We start from the raw sequence: 18308 nt of genomic DNA, 5'->3' as shown, positions 1-18308 counted from the left end.
AACTGGCCTATAATTGTTTGGAATTTCCTTTGACCCCTTTTTAAACAATGGAACTACGTTTGCATTTCTCCAGTCCCCCGGTACCTCCCCTGTATCTAGTGAAGATTGGAAAATCATCCCCAGAGCATCTGCTATCTCCTCCCTGACTTCCTTCAGCAGCCTCGGAAACAATCTATCTGGCCCTGGTGACTTATCAACTTTCAAGGATTTCAACCCTTCGAGTACTTCCTCTCTCTTTATGACTATCCCATCCAATATCTCTCGGTGTTCCTCCTGGACTACTATATCTACATCCTCCCTTTCCTTTGTAAACACGGAGACAAAATATTCATTCAAAACGCCTTCCCACAGCCTCTGCATTTACACACAAGTTTCCATCTTCATCTCTGATAGGTCCCACTTTTTCCTTAACTAACCTTTTAGCATTAATGTATTGGTAAAACATCTTTGGGTTATCTTTAACTTTACTTGCTAATCTTTTTTCATGCCCACTCTTTGATTTCCTTAATTTCTTTTTTACTTCGTCCGTGCACTTCTTATATTCATTTAGGCTATTTGCAGTGCTTAGTTCTTTGCGCCTATTGTACGCTTTCTTTTTCTGTTTACTCTTCCCTTGTATTCCTCTAGACAACCAGGGAGGTCTAGACTTGGCAGTACCACTTCCTTGTCATCCCATCCATGGCTCTGCTCACCACGCAAACATTTCACACAGTGCCAAGCATCCTGCTCACGCTCTCTCCATCTGTTTTCATGCAGGAGAAGCTAGCTCAGAACAGGAGGGAGAGGCTGGGGTTTGAGTGGCCCACATTGGGCCCCTCACTCACTTTGAGGAGTGCGCCATCACATTGACTGATGAGGACATGGACCCTGCCTGTGACGATGGTGAGATCAGGGCAAATGCCCACGTGGGGATACTGTATCACACCATCCCTCTCTCAATGCAAATGTGAGAGCTGTCTCTCCTGCTTTTGACTCTGCTGCCATGCACTGATTATCTGTACTTTGGTTCACAGGGAGCTCTGCCAAGTGACTGATGCCCTCAGCCAGCCAGTCCCTCAGCTCCATCCAGGTCCTCACCTCCAGCCAAGAGGAAACCTCCTCCATTGAAGAGCTGGAAATAAGCAGCCTTACCCACACCCTGCACCAGTGCAGAGACACACACCTCGGTGGGACCTAGATCTAGAGCAGGCTCGGGTTCACAATCTGATGGTTACCGCACGGACACATGTCCACAGCAGGAGGAGGCATATTCGGCCAGCTCCCTGGCACTTGGAGGACTGCTGGAGAAGAGGCATCTGTGAGGTCCGAGTCAGATGACGAGCCTCTTGTTTTGGCCTTCCAACTCAGCCTGGAGAGTCAGCAGAAGGCAGGGGACATCATGCAGAGCTGTTGGAAGCCCTGAACAGAGTGACACATGAGTTGGAGGTGTGCATTCATCTGCTCCCTGACGAAGTGGTCTCCATGGGAAGGATGGCGGATGCCATGGAGACACTGGTTCAGCAGAAAGTGGAGATGCGTGCAGACCTGCACTCCATCTTGGTAGCCATTGTAAGTTCCTGCAGTGGCAATGCGAGAGGGAAAGGGGGCACCTCAACATCCCTCCAGGTGCTCCTTCCCCTCAAGGAGTCGGGCACCTGACGAGAGGAGGAGCAGCAGCGAGACACTCCTGGGTCATCCAATCAGGAATCTCAGAGGCTGTCTGCTCCCCCCAAGTCTCCTTTACCTGTGACCCCTCAACCTCATCCTCTGTCACTGCAGAGGGTGCAGCTGGCCCACAGGAGGACAGCCAAAGCAAGCTGGGGCCCTCAAGGCCTTGGCTCACCAGAGGATGAATGCCAAAGTTATCAGAGGCAACAGGGCCAAGCATTGCACAGGCTGTCTCCACCCCTGCTGCAGATGTCAGGGCAGCACCTGGAAGAAGTGGTAGTCCTAGAAAAGTTAAGAAATTCTGATCACAAGTGGTTGCACATTTTGTCACTTTATAACCTGAAAATATATTCACTTTCATTGAACAATGTATAATGTTGTTTTTAACTTTCATTTACAGGCTTCGCGAGTCCTCCCACTGCATTGCCCCCCCCCCCCCCCAGGCCCCCGGCCAACTTGCAGTTCAGCTGCACGAAGCCGGACCATGAGTGATCCTGGAGGGAGAAATGTGTGTGTATGGCAGGGCCTTTCAGAGCCTCATTCAAGCACTTTGCCACACACGCCAAGCCTTCCCCCATCACACTCATCTCACTGTCCTGATCATTTTCAATGCTGCCTGCTAGGGTTCTCTTTCAGTTGTCTACCTGAGCTGACCTACATCGCACTCCCATGCAGCACCTGTACCCGTCAAACACGAGGCTCTGCTCATTATCGATTTCTGAGAAATGGTAGTCGTTAAGTTTCTCCAAATGCTCACATGTGGGCGCCACTTCATCAGTTTCTGATCAGCTCCCCTGTCCTTTCCTCTCCCCCAGTCACCCACATCCTCTCCCCCATCACTGTTGAACCCCGCTGGCATCACGTTCCACCTCCCCACCATCACCTACCAACTTAAACCTTTTCTTTCCAGGATATTCAGGTAAACATACACATTGCTTATCCTTCCTGAGAATCCCACCCCCATCCACATTGACCTCCCCAACCTCCTCCTTTCTGCCCCCAGGGCCCATGTCAGCCTCCAAGTCCCCACCAGCCACCCTTGCCGGCCCATCTACCTGTAACATCGCATCCTCACCCTCCCACCCTACCAGCCCCCTCTGCCCCCTCTCATACTCACTATTCCCTCCTACCACGCCCACCCTCAGTTTGCTCCCAAGATGCAGACATTGCCTCCACAAACCCCTCCCTTGCACGTTCACTTGGACATCCCCCCATTACTCCCTCCTCCCCCCAGACTTCTTCTCCCTCTGGACTCCATTCTGCCCCCGGACTCCCTCCTCCCCCCAGACTCCTTCACTGCCCCCTGCCTCCTTCGCCCCTCCGAACTCCCCCCCACTCCAGGAAAACCTTCCTCCCCCCAGACTTGTACCCCTGTCTGAACTCCTTCCCCTTCCGAACTCCTTCCAGCCTCTCCGAACTCCTTCCCTTACATCTTCCTCCCCCCTTACACCTACCCCCCCACTTGCCGCCTTCTCCCCTGTTACACCCTCCTCCCCCCCATACTCCCTCCACCCCCCTCCCAACCTCACCGCCCCCCCCAAGAACCACACACCCCCCAACCTCATCCCCCCACCAACACATTTATTTCCCTCCCAAACCTCACCGGCAAACCCCCTCCCCGCCCCGCCCAGACACCTTCTTTCCCACCCCGATTCCGGTCAGGCCTTACTTCACATCCCATTAGCTGGATGCAAAGGAGTTCACGCCGGCTTCCAGGAAAATTCCGGCCAATGTGTACAGAGAGCTTGGAGACACAGATAGTATTAGAATTTTTTTAAAAATTCAAAAATAAGAGGGATCAGACAGGAGAAAATGCAAAACAACCTGGATAGGTTTTGAATGCATATGGGGGGACTTGTCAGCTCGGTGAGTGGGGGCGGGGCCTGCTCACCGAGGCGTAAAACGTCACCGCGCTTCATTTAGATTTTCAGTTCGGCGGGTTCTCAGCCGAGTTGGCTGTGTGCCCGCCAAACTGTCAAATGCCTGTTAAGGCCATTAATGAACTAATTAAGCCTACTGAGAAACCTTAAGGTTGGCGGGCAAGCAGGTGAAGAGCCCGGGCGGCCTTCACGTTTTTCATGGAACCTCATCCACGGGCGGGATGAGGTTTCATGAAGGGTTTATAAATTAAATAAAGTTTTTCATTAAAGTTCATTGACGTGTCCCAGCTCATGTGACACTGTCACATGAGGGGACGTCTTAAAATTTTTTTTTCTTTATTACAATTTTTCAAACTTAAAACTTATCTCCCTGAGGCACCTCTGTGCGCACTCCCAACTCAGGGAATCCTCCCTGCCGCCCGCACAGGGAGTACACAGCACTTCCGGGTGCGTGTCACACTGGGCAGGCCTTCATTGGCCCACCCACGTAAAATAGCAGCAAGGACCCATTCGGGGGCGCCGATTGGGTCCGCGCCCGCCTGCGCCCAACCCCGCACAACCCCCCCTATAGGGGGAAATTTCTCCCCTATGTGTAAATGCTTGTGGTGCAACAAATAATGTTGGTGAGCTGCAGCATATATTGCCACATAGGATTATGCTATATTGGCAAAACATCGCTCAAAGAAGAGTAGGATAGGGAAATTGATATTCCTGGCTACAAGGTATTCAGGAATGATGGAGAAGGAAAAAAAAGAAGGGAGTAACAGTATTGATCAAATAAATTATTAGTAGTGTGGGTGATGGATGATATAGTTGAGGGGTCTAAGGAAGAATCCATTTGGGTAGAATTAGAGAACAATAGAGAAGCTATTATGCCACTGGGTGTATACCATAGACCAACAAATAGTGGGAAGGAGCAAGTTTGTAGAAAAATTATAGAAAGATGCACAAACTACATAGTAGTGGTAATGGAGGACTTCAGTTATTCTAAAGCAGACTAGTATACTAATAGTGTAAAGAGGAAGGAGACAAGGAATTCCTGAAATGCATATAAGAGAACTCTCCTGATCCGTATGCTTCCAGCCCAACAAAGACAGAAAGAGTGCTGGATCTAGTTTTAAGAAATAAAATGGGATAAAAGCAGAGTGTATTTCAATGGGAAAGTACTTAACAAGCTGATCAGGTTTAGAATCATTCTGAAAAAGGACAAGGAACAATCCTGAGTAAAAATACTTAACTGGAGGAGGGCTAACTTCAATGATTTAAAAATGGATCTAGCCCAGGTGGACCAGGATGAAAAATTGGTAGGCAAATTATTAGTTGAACAATGGGAGACATTCAAAGAGGTGATGGTTCAGGTACAGGGTAGATACATTTCCATGATGGGGAAAGGAAAGGCACCAAGCAAAGAGCTTCCTGGATGACCAAGGATGGAGAGATTAAAATGAGACAGGAAAAAGAGGATTATGACAATTGGAAGGTTCATAATCCATTAAAGAAGCAAGCTGAATATTGGAAGTACAGTGGACTACAAAAAATGTAAATAAGTGAGATAAAAAGAGAATATGAGAAACCCATATTGTTTAACATAAAGATGAACCCAAAAAGTATTTTACAAATGAATAAATAGTCCAAAGGGAGTTAAAGGAAGGATAGGACTAAGTATGGATTAAAAAGGAGATCTTCTTGTGGAAGCATGGCTGAGGTGCTTTGCTTCATTCTTCACTCAGAAGGGGAATGCTGCCAATGTAGAAGTGAAGGAAGAGATAGTAGTGATATTGGATAGAGTAAAAATAGGGCAAGATGAGTTATTTAAAATGTTGGCAGTCCTCAAGGTAGAAAAGTCACTGGTTCAGATGGGATGCATCCTAGATTAATGAGGGAAGTAAGAGTGGAAATTATGATGGCTGAGGTCACAATCCTCCAATCCTCCTTGGATTGGATATGGGGCTGGTGCTGGAGGCCTGCAAGTGTCACAGTTCTATTTATAAAAGGGGAGGGGGTTAAATTTGGCAACTACAGGCCATTCATCTTAACGTCAGTGGTGGGGAAGCTTTTACAGACAATAATCTATGACAACATTAATTGGGATTTGGAAAAGTATGAGCTAACATTTTTCTCATTCATCCGCAGGATGTGGACATCACTCGCAAAGGCAGCATTTATTGCCCATTCCTAATTACCTTTGAGTAGATGGTGTTGAGCCACCTTCCAGAACTGCTGCAGTCCATGTTGTGGAGGTACACCCACAGTGATGTTAGGAAGGAGGTTCCAGGATTTTGACCCTGCAACAGTGAAGGAATGGTGATATATTTCCAAATCAGGATGGTGTATAACTTGTAGGGGATCTTGGAGGTGGTGGTGTTCCAATGTGCCTGCTTCTCTTGTTTTTCTTGGTGGTGAATATCATGGTTTTGGGAAATGTTGTCAAAGAAGCCTTAGTGAGTTTGTGTAGTGCATCTTGTATATGGTACATGCTGCAGCCATGGGGTACTGGTGGTGGAGGAAATGAATGTTTAAGGTGGTGGGTGGGGTGCTAATCAAGCAGGCTGTTTTGTTCTGGATGGTGCCGAGCTTCTTGACTGTTGTTGGAACTGCACCCACCCAGGCACGTGTAAAGTATTGCATCACACTCCTGAATTGTGCCTTATGGATGGTGGAAAGGCTTTGGGGAGTCGGGGGCGAATCACTCACTGCAGAATATCCAGCCTCTAACCTGTTCTTGTAGCTGCAGTATTTATGTCACTGGTTCAGTTAAGTTTCTGGTCAACAATAATCCTCCAGGATGTTGATGGTGGGGGATTTGGTGGTGTGTGATGACCTTTGACTCAGAAGCCATGCAGTAAGGAAAAATTGTAATTTCTTTAAAAGGTCTGTGGAATCTGTAATTGTTTTTAAGAATGAATAAGAGTTTGCAAAAATTGCATAGGGATAAATTGTAGTTTTCTTGAATAATAAGAATATTACAAAATCACAGAATTTTTATAGCACAGAAGGAGGCCATTTGGCCCATTGTGTCTGCTTTAGCTCTCTGAATGAGCAATTTACTTAGTACCATTCTCCTATCTTCTACCCATAATTCTTCATTATACTTTTCAAATAACAGTCTAGTTCCCTTTTGAATGCTTTGAATGAACCTGCCTGCACCACTCTCAGGCAGTGCATTCCAGATCTTAACCAGCTACTGTGTGAAAACAAAAACAGAATTACCTGGAAAAACTCAGCAGGTCTGGCAGCATCGGTGGAGAAGAAAACAGTTGACATTTCGAGTCCTCATGATCCTTCGGCAGAACTGAAGTATAGTTAGGAGAGAGGTGAAATATAAGCTGGTCTAAGGTGGGGGACGGGGGGAGAGAGAAGTTGAGGGTGGGGTGGTTGTAGGGATAAGCAAGCAGTGATAGGAGCAGATAATCAAAAGATGTCACAGACAAAAGAATCAAATAGGTGTTGAAGGTGGTGATATTATCTAAGAAAAGTGCTAATTAAGAATGGATGGCAGGATACTCAAGGTACAGCTCTAGTGGGGGTGGGGTGGAAAGACTAACAAAGTTTTAGTTTTAGATTTAAAAATAATGGAAATAGGTGGGAAAAGAAGAATCTATATAAATTATTGAAAAAAAAGGGGAGGGGGAAGAAACGGGGTGGGGATGGGGGGAGGGGGAGTTTAAGATCTAAAGTTGTTGAATTCAATATTCAGCCCGGAAAGCTGTAAAGTGCCTAGTCGGAAAATGAGGTGCTGTTCCTCCAGTTTGCGTTGGGCTTCACTGGAACAATGCAGCAAGCCAAGGACAGACATGTGGGCAAGAGAACAGGGTGGAGTGTTAAAATGGCAAGCGACAGGGAGGTTTGGGTCTTTCTTGCGGACAGACCGCAGGAGTTCTGCAAAGTGGTCACCTAGTTTGCGTTTGGTCTCTCCAATGTAGAGGAGACCGCATTGGGAGCAACGAATGCAGTAGACTAAGTTAGGGGAAATGCAAGTGAAATGCTGCTTCACTTGAAAGGAGTGTTTGGGCCCTTGGACGGTGAGGAGAGAGGAAGTGAAGGGGCAGGTGTTGCATCTTCTGCGTGGGCATGGGGAGGTGCCATAGGTGGGGGTTGAGGAGTAGGGGGTGATGGAGGAGTGGACCAGGGTGTCCCGGAGGGAACGATCCCTACGGAATGCCACCAGGGGGGGTGAAGGGAAGATGTGTTTGGTGGTGGCATCATGCTGGAGTTGGCGGAAATGGCGGAGGATGATCCTTTGAATGCGGAGGCTGGTGGGGTGATAAGTGAGGACAAGGGGGACCCTATCATATTTCTGGGAGGGAGGAGAAGGCGTGAGGGCGGATGCGTGGGATATGGGCCGGACACGGTTGAGGGCCCTGTCAACGACCGTGGGTGGAAAACCTCGGTTAAGGAAGAAGGAGGACATGTCAGAGGAGCTGTTTTTGAAGGTAGCGTCATCAGAACAGATGCGACGGAGGCGAAGGAACTGAGAGAATGGGATGGAGTCCTTACAGGAAGCGGGGTGTGAGGAGCTGTAGTCGAGGTAGCTGTGGGAGTCGGTAGGCTTGTAATGGATATTGGTGGACAGTCTATCATCAGAAATTGAGACAGAGAGGTCAAGGAAGGGAAGAGAAGTGTCAGAGATGGACCATGTGAAAATGATGGAGGGGTGGAGATTGGAAGCAAAATTAAGAAATTTTTCCAGGTCCCGATGAGAGCATGAAGCAGCACCGAAGTAATCATCGATGTACCGGAGAAAGAGTTGTGGGAGGGGGCCGGAGTAGGACTGGAACAAGGAATGTTCCACATACCCCATAAAGAGACATATGTTCCACATACCTCACTAGAGCTGTACCTTGAGTATCCTGCCATCCATTCTTAATTAGCACTTTTCTTAGATAATATCACCACCTTCAACACCTCTTTGATCCTTTTGTCTGTGACATCTTTTGATTATCTGCTCCTATCACTGCTTGCTTATCCCTACAACCACCCCACCCTCAACTTCTCTCTCCCCCCGCCCCCCTACCTTAGACCAGCTTATATTTCACCTCTCTCCTAACTATACTTCAGTTCTGCCGAAGGATCATGAGGACTCGAAACGTCAACTGTTTTCTTCTCCTTTTTATCTACTGTGTGAAAATGTTTTTTCTCATATCACTTTTGCATCTTTTGCAAATTATTTTAAATCTGTGCCTTTCGTTCTTGATCCTTTCATGGGTAGGAACAATTTCTCCCTGACTACTCTGTCCAGACCCCTCATGATTTTGAATACCTCTATCAAAACTCCTCTTAGCCTTCTTTTCTCTGAGGAAAACAATCTATCTTCTCCAATCTATCAAGTGGTCCATGTGACCTGCTGACCCTTGCGCTGAAAGCAGTACCAACAAGAAGGAAGCTAAGACAGAAGCTGTGCGACTGGCAGACACAAAGAAGAGCTGCAGACACTAAAAAGAGCTACAAGCAGTGGAGCTGGGGGGTGAAGGTGATCAGTGTACAGGTGCAGTCTCAAAGAGATAGCATACAGAGACAAACAGAAAAACAGTGGATTCTTGTGAGGAGAAGAAACAAATCACTCTCAGGAAGAGGTCAGCTTTTCTGTTTGACAAAAAAGGAGACAGGAATTCTTGGAGGTACTATGAGAACTGGCTAAGAAAGGTCTACAGCCTGGAAAGCTGCATGAATATCTTGGAGATGCTAAAGAACTGGGTGTTTTCCCAGATGTAGCCAAACCTGTGAACTGGAGTGTTATTGGTTGGCCGGTTGAAAAGGTGGAAAACTACACCATCAGAATTGTCATAGCCCAAGAGAGAGAGGGTCCATAAAAGTGTGCCTTGCTGATGATAATTGTACCCGTAAAACTCAAAGGTGAAAGCTGTTGTTGGATAGGACTCCTGATCTACTATAATATAATATAATGTGAATATAGAACAGCATATTGTGGAACAGTGTAGCTACATAGTGCCACATTTGTACAGGGAGCAACAGGAATGTTTATGGTTGTGGAAGCTGTAGCTTTTATTGTATCTACGATATAAAGTGAAATTTACCTTTTTATTTAAAGTAATTCATGCATCATTTGCATTGGTTCTGATCTATGTTAAAGTAAAAGCTACAAAAAGTGGAACCTTGTTGGTAATTTCTTCGCTTGGGGTTATTCAGTAAATTTAGTTATTTTGGTTTATGATTCCTCTATGGGGATTATAACAGATGGGAATGTTGAATGTCAAGGGAAGGTGGTTAGTCTCTCTCTTTCTGGAGATGAACATTGCCTGGCACTTGTATGACACAAATGTCACTTGTCACTTATCAGCTTTAGCCTGAGTGTTGTCCAGTTGCTGCATGTGGGCAAGGACTGATTCATTATCTGAGGGGCGGTGAATAAAAATCAAAAGGACTTGTTAATGGCAAATTGTGTTTAACTAATCCGGTTGACTTTTTTGATGAAGTAACAGAGAGGGTTAATGAGGGTGGTGTAGTTGATGATGTGTATAGGAACTTTGAAAAGGCTTTTAACTTGTTAGCAAAATTAAAACACATGGGATTAAGGTACAGTGACAACATCGTTGGAAAATTAGCTAAAGGACAAAAATCAGAGAGTAGTTGTGAACAGTTGTTCTTCAGATTGGAGGGAGGTATATCATGTTTTGCAGGGGTTGGGAGAACCACAGCTCTTTTTGATATATATTAATAACCTGGATTTGGGTGAACAGGGCATATTTTTCAAAGTTTGCAGGTGACACAAAGATCAGAAATGCCGTCAATAATGAGGAGGGCTGTAACAGACTTCAGGCCATAGACTGATGGATTGGGCAGACAGATGACAGGTGGAATTTAATGCAGAGAGGTGTGAGGTAATACATTTTACTGGAAGATTGAGGAGAGGCAAATGAACAATATTATACAATTTTAAAGAGGATGCAGGAACAGACAGACCTGGGGATGTAAGTGTACAAATTCTTTAAGGTGACAGGGCATACTGAAAAGTCTGTTAAAAAATCATATGGGATCCCTGGCTTAATTAATAGACCATAAATGTACAAAAGTAAGGAAGTTATGGTGAAACTTTGTAAATCACTGGTTAGGCTGGAATATTGCGTCAAATTCTGAGCTCCCCCATTTTAGGAAGGATGTCAAGAGCTTAGAAAGGGTGCAGAAAAGATTTACTAGACCGGTATCAGGGATGAGAGACTCCAGTGATGTGCAGAGACTAGAGAAGCTGGGAGTGTTCTCTGTACAGCAGACAACATTAAGAAGAGTTTTAACAGAGTTGTTCAAAATCATGACTGTTTTGATAGAATATATAAAAAGCTAAACAAAGAGAAACTTTCCACTGGCAGAAGGGTTGGTAACCATGGGACACAGATTTAAAGTGATTGGCTGAAGATTTAGATGCAACATGAGGAAACTTTTTTACACAATGACTTTGTTGTGATCCAGAATGTATTACATGAAAGGGTAGTGGAAACAGATTAAATGCTAACATTCAAAAGCAAATTGGATCGATACTTGAAAAAACTTGCAGGGGTTATGGGGATAGAGCAGGGGGAGTGGGACTAATTGGATACTGTACTAAAGAATAGATGTAGGCATGATGGACTGAATGGCCTCCTTCTGTGTTGTTTCATTCTATGATTCTGTGATCGAAGATTTAAATTCCTTAAACTGAAATCACTAGGTACCATTTGCAATTTAGCTGTTGTATTTGCTCACTTAATAACAGCAACTTCAAAAGTAATTGAGCACAAAGTAATTTGGGATGCCCTGAGGGTATGAAAGGTGGTACAAGAATTCAAGTTTCTCTTTCTTGGAACAATATAACAGTAACTGTAATTGCAATGCCTGTTAATCTTAGTTGATCCACATGAGGGCACTGTTCCCTCTCAACCCAGTATTTGCTTGAGTGAGAGATGTTGCCGCATTCCCCATTAGATATTTCCCCATCCATCAGCTCAAATTTCTTCTACACTGCAAATTGCTAGAAGTGTAAGCTGATAATGACACAGTAAGGACAAGGGGGTATCTGGGACCACTCTAAACAACGGGATCAACAATTTATCTCATTAACCCATAAAGATTTACGGATTGAGAAATAAATAGAGTAATGACGGAGAAGGAAGTAGGGCCAATTAGAGTCAAGTTAGGTGCAGAAAGAAATAATAAGAGGGAAAGGAAAGATTGGGTTAAAGGGGAGAAGGGAAAGAGGAAAAGAATTTAAAATTTTAAGAATCTCGAATAACAATTTACTACCTGTAGGAATGAAACTCCACAGTTAAAACGGTTCAATTTCTGGACTTCTCTGGGCCAGAGTGGTTCAGTGGCATTTCAGGAACATAAATCCCATCATTAAAAGGGTGCTAATGTTGTTAATTTAACTTTCTATGGCAAGCTCAATTGGTAATCAATGCACAGATGCAGCAGTTTTTAAAATTCACGGTGAGCTGCTGCTTTTGCAATGCACATGTCATCCAGCAATTCATGGTGAATCGCAACTCATGGGACATCTCTTCATGCCACAGATTGCTTGATGATTTACACACAAGTAACGATGAGAACATTAATCTCACTCTTATATTGCCAGGCAATTTTGCTTACTTAGCAAACTTAAAACTCTCTTACTTAAAACCTCTCCAAACCCGCTACAAGACATACAACTCAAGGATACATACTTTCCCATGTGTCATTGCAAACAAAGCCATAGGAAATTCACTAGGAATGCATCAAAATCCTTGAGTTGGTAATGTTCATACATACTCAATCATTTGAAATCATTGTTAACACTGTAGTGATAATGCCTGTTACTGCTACTCCAAAGGTGGCACTATATCATCTTACAGACATTTATATGTTTACTTGCTCAAGTTAACAATGAGCCAGAGCTGAGGAGATTCACTAGTCAGCTTGTATGTTCATCCATCCATCTAGCCAATCATACAAGCATATGTACAGATGAAAACATTGGACAGGAAATAAGTTTCTGACCCATCTAGCCTTTCTCATACGGTTATGATACCTTATGCATCCGGTCAACAGACTCCTCACCCAATAAGTGTCATGCAGTCTCCTTGGAGGGACAAAAACCCCAATGAAAAACCCAAAGACAATTAGGGAAAAAAATATAGAAAATTCTTCATTAGCTCCTCTATATACTTTGACTGGAAAATATGGTAGGTCCACTCTGAAAGTGGAAGAGTGGTAGAATGGACTCACATCTAATTGAGAGGGCAGGCCCTGACTCCATTCTAACTTACAAGGATAGGGTTATTAGCATATGTAAAACAGTGTGTTATTAAGGCTGCATTAGCAGTGCCAATCTCAATGATTACCCCAAGAGTTAGGAAAATCGGAAAGGTACGTTATCACTGCAAGGATTGAGAAGAAGACTGAGGAGGATATAATGATAGTCAGAGTGAGTAACTATTCAGGAAGAGAGAGAACAGGGACATCTGCTTCCACTGCAAAATGGGGGAACAGAAGACAAAGGGAACATGCCCAACAAAATCCCAAAAGATTGCAAGTGTCACAACTCTGTTTCTAAAAAGGGAGAAGGATAAACTTGGCACAACAGACCAGTCAGATTAATGTCAATGAAACATTGTTCTGTTCCATTTTCCAATCCACATGTGGGGCAATCCACCCCTGTTTTGCCCGGGAACTGATGGGGATTTTGCCCCCATCATCTCATTGCATTCAACAAAAGGTGCTTCCATTTGTAGAAAGTCCTTCCCCTTATTTCCTGCAACAATGTTTTACAGCACACAAGCACTTTTACTAAAGTCATCGTTCAATAACTTTTCAGCTGCGATGAATCAGTGCTACGAATGTTTATTTTTATGGTTTTACGGTAAATATCATGTGGTAAATTTTTCAAGCAAGGGTTTTAATTTTGTTTACTTTACCATATGAAAATAACTCAGACATCCAACCCAGGGAAATTACTTTCAGAATGTTCCAAATTTTCCATGTATATCAATTCTACAATCTTGCTGTGTCCAAATTTCTTCAAAAATGCTGAACTGAAACCAAGAAAATTGTCTTGATTTTGGGCATCAGGGTAACTTATTTGAGTAAAACAAGGACACCTGGAATTTCCATGGGGGTTACCACAGTAATTTCAGCAGAAGATTGATAGAACCCTAAAAAAATGGCGCAAATGGCTGAAAACAATTAAAAACAAACATTTCTCTAAGGTTTCCAGCAATCTTCTGCTGAAGTTATAGCTGGAAGTCAAGAGAATTTCATGGGAACTCTCCCAAGGGCATTTTGCTATTTTTATGACCTGTAAGAAATGAGTTACAATATTCTCAAGTTGGCATGACCAAAATTCTTTATCAAAAGCTCTGCGTTTTTTTCTTACTGCTTATGCATGTGATACAGCACCAGAAAGCTTAATTACTGCAATATTAATCTTAATTTACTAAAGCAAATATGAAACACATTGTGACTAAAAGTTAAAAAAAAATCTGTGGGGATTGAATTTCCACAGAGTTCTCCTTATTGTCCTCTGCAACTCCAGAATCTACAGTTAATCATCAGGAGCACCACAGCAGAAAACTATTCTACCCAGCTGGTCTATGCCAGTGTTTATTCTCCACATGCACCCCCTCCCACCCAATTTCATCTAACTCTGTCAGCAAATACTTGCCTCTTTTCTTGTGTTCCAACACTGGGTGCTGAAAGAAAGTTTTGGACATTCTCATTGGCTGAAAACTAGTTTCAAATTCCGCTAATTCTCTTCAGGCAGTGAATTGAGGTAGAGAGATACCTTAAATAGTGTCATGGGATCTTTTTTGGCCACCTGTAAAGACAAACAGGTTTAAAAATTCATCCAATAGACAGCACTTTAGACAGTGAAGCATTCCTCAGTATTACATTAAAGCATCAGCTTAGCTTATAGAATCATAGAATTATAGAATCATACAATGGTTACAACACATGAGGAAGCCACTTAGTCCATCATGTCTATGCAGGCTCTCTGCAAGCAATTTAGCTCATTCCACTTCCCCACCCTTTCCATGTAGCCCAGCAATTTTTTTCTCCTCAGGCTTTTCCAATTCCCTTTTGAAAACCACAATTGAATCTGCCCCCACCACAGTCTCAGGCACTTTCAAATCCTAACCACTCGCTGAATCAAACTGTTGTTCCTCATCTCGCCATTGGCTCATTTGCCAATTGTCTTAAATCTGAGTCTTCTGGTTTTTTATCCTTCTGCCAATGAAAAGTTTCTCAATCTAGACACCTCATGACTTTGAACATCTCTATCAAATCTCCTCTTCTCCTCTAAGGAGAACAACTCCAGTCTATCCATGTAACTGAAGCCCTCTATCCCTGAAACCATTCTCCTCAATCTTTTTTACACTCTTTCTGAGGCCTTCACATTTTTCCTAAAGCGCAGTGCCTAGTATTGGGACACCATTCTCCAACTGAGGCCGAACCCGTGTTTTATAAAGGTTCATCATAGCTTCTTTGCTTTTGTACCCCATGCCTCTATTTGTAAAGCCTAAGATTCCGCATGCTTTTTTAGCCACTTTCTTAACCTGCGTTCTTATCTGTAATGATTTGTGCACATATACCCCCAAGTCCTTCTTTTATTTTATTCATTCATGGGACGTGGGCTTCATTGGCTGGGCCAGCATTTATTGCCCATCCCTAATTGCCCTTGAGAAGGTGGTGGTGAGCTGCCTTCTTGAACCGCTGCAGTTCATGTGGTGTAGGTACACCCACAGTGCTGTTACAAAGGGAGTTCCAGGATTTTGACCCAGCGACAGTGAAGGAATGGTGATATATTTCCAAGTCAGGGTGGTGAGTGATTTGGAGGGAAGCTTCCAGGTGGTCTGTTCCTACAGCTGCTTTAGAATTGTATCCTTTATTTTATACTGCCTCTCCTCATTCTTCCTTCCAAAATGTATCATTTCACATTTCTCTGCAATTAAATTTAATCTGCCATGTGTCCACCCATTTCACCAGCCTGTCAGTATCCTCTAAGTCTATCATCCATCTCACAGTTCACAATGCTTCCAATACTTCCAAGGTTTGTGCCAACTGCAAATTTTGAAATTGTGCTCTGCACACCCAAGTCTAGGTCATTAATATATATCAAGAAAAGCAGTAGTCCTAGCATGGACCCCTGGAGAACCCTGTTGTATATCTTTCTCCAGTCCAATAAACAACTATTCACCATGACTCTGTTTCTTGTCACTCAGCCAAATTTGCATTCATGCTGCCACTGTCCATTTTATTTATGCTGACAAGCCTATTATGTAGCACTTTATCAAATGCTTTTTGAAAGTCCATGTACATCACATCAACTGTATTACCTTCATTAATCCTCTGTTATTGCAACAAAAATGTAGTCAGTTAAACACAATTGACCTTAACAAATCTGTGCAGGCTTTACTTAATTAATTCATACTTGTCTAAGTGACCGTTCATTTTATGTGCTCAAGTCTCTAGAATGGGACTTGAACCCACAACCACCTGACTCCAAGATATAAAAAGGCTACTATTAAGCCAAAGCTGACATCACAGACAAGCTTGATCCTGTTCTCACATCTCTACTGCTATCGCACTTGTGATTAGCTAACTCAACATGCAATATTGAACACTTTAATGAAAGTTCCGCAACATAGTGGAGTTCAATGGAATGGATAGGCATATATTTCTGCCTGTAAGCCCAAAGCTTCGGCGAAGGACAGGTTAGTAAGTTCCTCTCGGAAAAAGGGAGAAAATCAGACTACTCTTAAGAGACCAGTCTCATATACCTCCTGGCGAGCAGCTTCAGCGTGGAATTTGCCAGAGATATAAAGGTGCAGTGCATGGAGAAATCAAAGTGAGAGGCTGGGAAGAAACCAAATGTCTTTAAGATTCTTAATAAAGTGCATTGCATTTCTGAACATTCATTTTCATTCTATATAAATTGATCTTACAGTGGGCATGTAGGAGAGGTGATGGTGTAGTGGTATTATCACTAGACTAGTAATCCAGAGACCCAGGGTAATGATCTGGGTTCAAATCCCACCATGGTAGGTAATGGAATTTGAATTCAATAAAAATCTGGAATTCAATGTCTAATAATGATTAATTGCTAATTGTTGTACAAGCCCACCTGGTTCACTAATGTTCTTACATGTGACTCCAGACCCACTGCAATGTGGTTGACTCTTAAATGCCCTCAGTTGTGTGAAACCAGATTGACCAAGGGCAATCTCAGCCCTGTTGACCCTGTAATGTCCTCCTTGCTAATAGCTGGGGGCTAAGTGCCAAAATTGGGAGTCAAGCAACAGCCTGACATAGTCATCCTCATGGAATCATACCTTACTGATAATGTCCCAGACACCACCATCAGTGGTGATCTCACCCTGGGAATCCTCAACATCAACTTGGGACCCCATGATGTCTCATGGCATCAGGTCAAAGATTTTAATACCACCCTCCCTTGAGCAAGTGGAGGAACTGAGGGTGGCAAGGGTGCAGAATGTACTCGGGATAGGGGACTTTGGATCATGGTAGCACCACTACTGGCTGAGTCCTAAATGACATAGCTGCTAGACTGGGTGGTGAGGGAAAAACCTGCCTACCATGGTTGCATCTGTCCATGGCAGTATTGGTAGGTGTGACCGCCGTACACACCACAAGGTCCCGCCTTCACATTGTGTGGCACTAGCACCATGCTAAATGGGATAGATTTCAAACAGATTGAGCAACTCAAGACTGGGCATCCATGAGGTGCTGTGGGGCAGCAGCAGAATTGTACTCGAGCACAATCTGTAACCTCATGGCTCGGCATATTCCCCCACTCTACCATTACCATCAAGCCAAGGGATCAACCCTGGTTCAATGAAAAGTGCAGGAGGGCATACCAGGCGCAGCACCAGGCATACCTAAAAATGAGGTGTCAACTTGGTGGAGCTATAACACAGAACTACTTGTGTGCCAAACAGCATAAGCAGCAAGTGATAGACAGAGATAAGCAATCCCACAACCAATGGATCAGATCTAAGCTCTGCACTCCTGCCGCATCCAGTCATGAATGGTGGTGGACAACTAAACAACTCACTGGAGAAGGCGGCTCCACAAATATCCCTCTCCTGTTGAAGGAGCCCAGCAGAGCAGTGCAAAAGATAAGGCTGAAGCATTTTCTACAATCTTCAGCCAGAAGTGCCGAATGGATGATCCACCTTGGATTCTTCGAAGGTCTCCAGCATCACAGATGCCAGTCTTCAGCCAAGTTGATTCACTCCACGTGATATCAAGAAATAACTGAAGGTACTGAATAGTGCAAAAGCTATGGGCTATGGCAATATTCCAGCAATAGTACTGAAGACTTGTGGTCAGAACTTGCCGTGCCCCTAGCTAAGTTGTTCCAGTGCAGCTACAACACTGGCATCTACTGGCAATGTGGAAAATTGCCCAGGTATGTCCTGTACACAGAAAGCAGGACAATTCCAACCTGGCCAGTTACTGCTCCATCAGTCTACTCTTGATCATCAGTAAAGTAATGGAAGGGATCATCAACAGTGCTACCAAGCGGCACTAGCTTAGCAATAATCTGCTCCCTGATGCCCAGTTTGGGTTCCGCCAGGGCCACTCAGCTCCTGACCTCATTACAGTGTTGGTTCAAATATGGACAAAAGTGCTGAACACCCAAGGTGAGGTGAGAGTGACTGCCCTTGACATCAAGGTAGCATTTGGCCGAGTGTGGCATCAAGGAGTCCCAGAAAAACCGGAGTCAATGGGAATCGGGGGAAAACTCTCCGCTGGTTGGAGTCATACTTAGCACAAAGGAAGACGGTTGTG

This window comes from Cetorhinus maximus, chromosome 3 (genome assembly GCF_964194155.1).
Source record: "Cetorhinus maximus chromosome 3, sCetMax3.hap1.1, whole genome shotgun sequence".
NCBI classification, from domain to species: domain Eukaryota; kingdom Metazoa; phylum Chordata; class Chondrichthyes; order Lamniformes; family Cetorhinidae; genus Cetorhinus; species Cetorhinus maximus.
The sequence above is the reverse complement of the archived record's forward strand: the minus strand, read 5'-3'. Positions refer to the sequence as shown.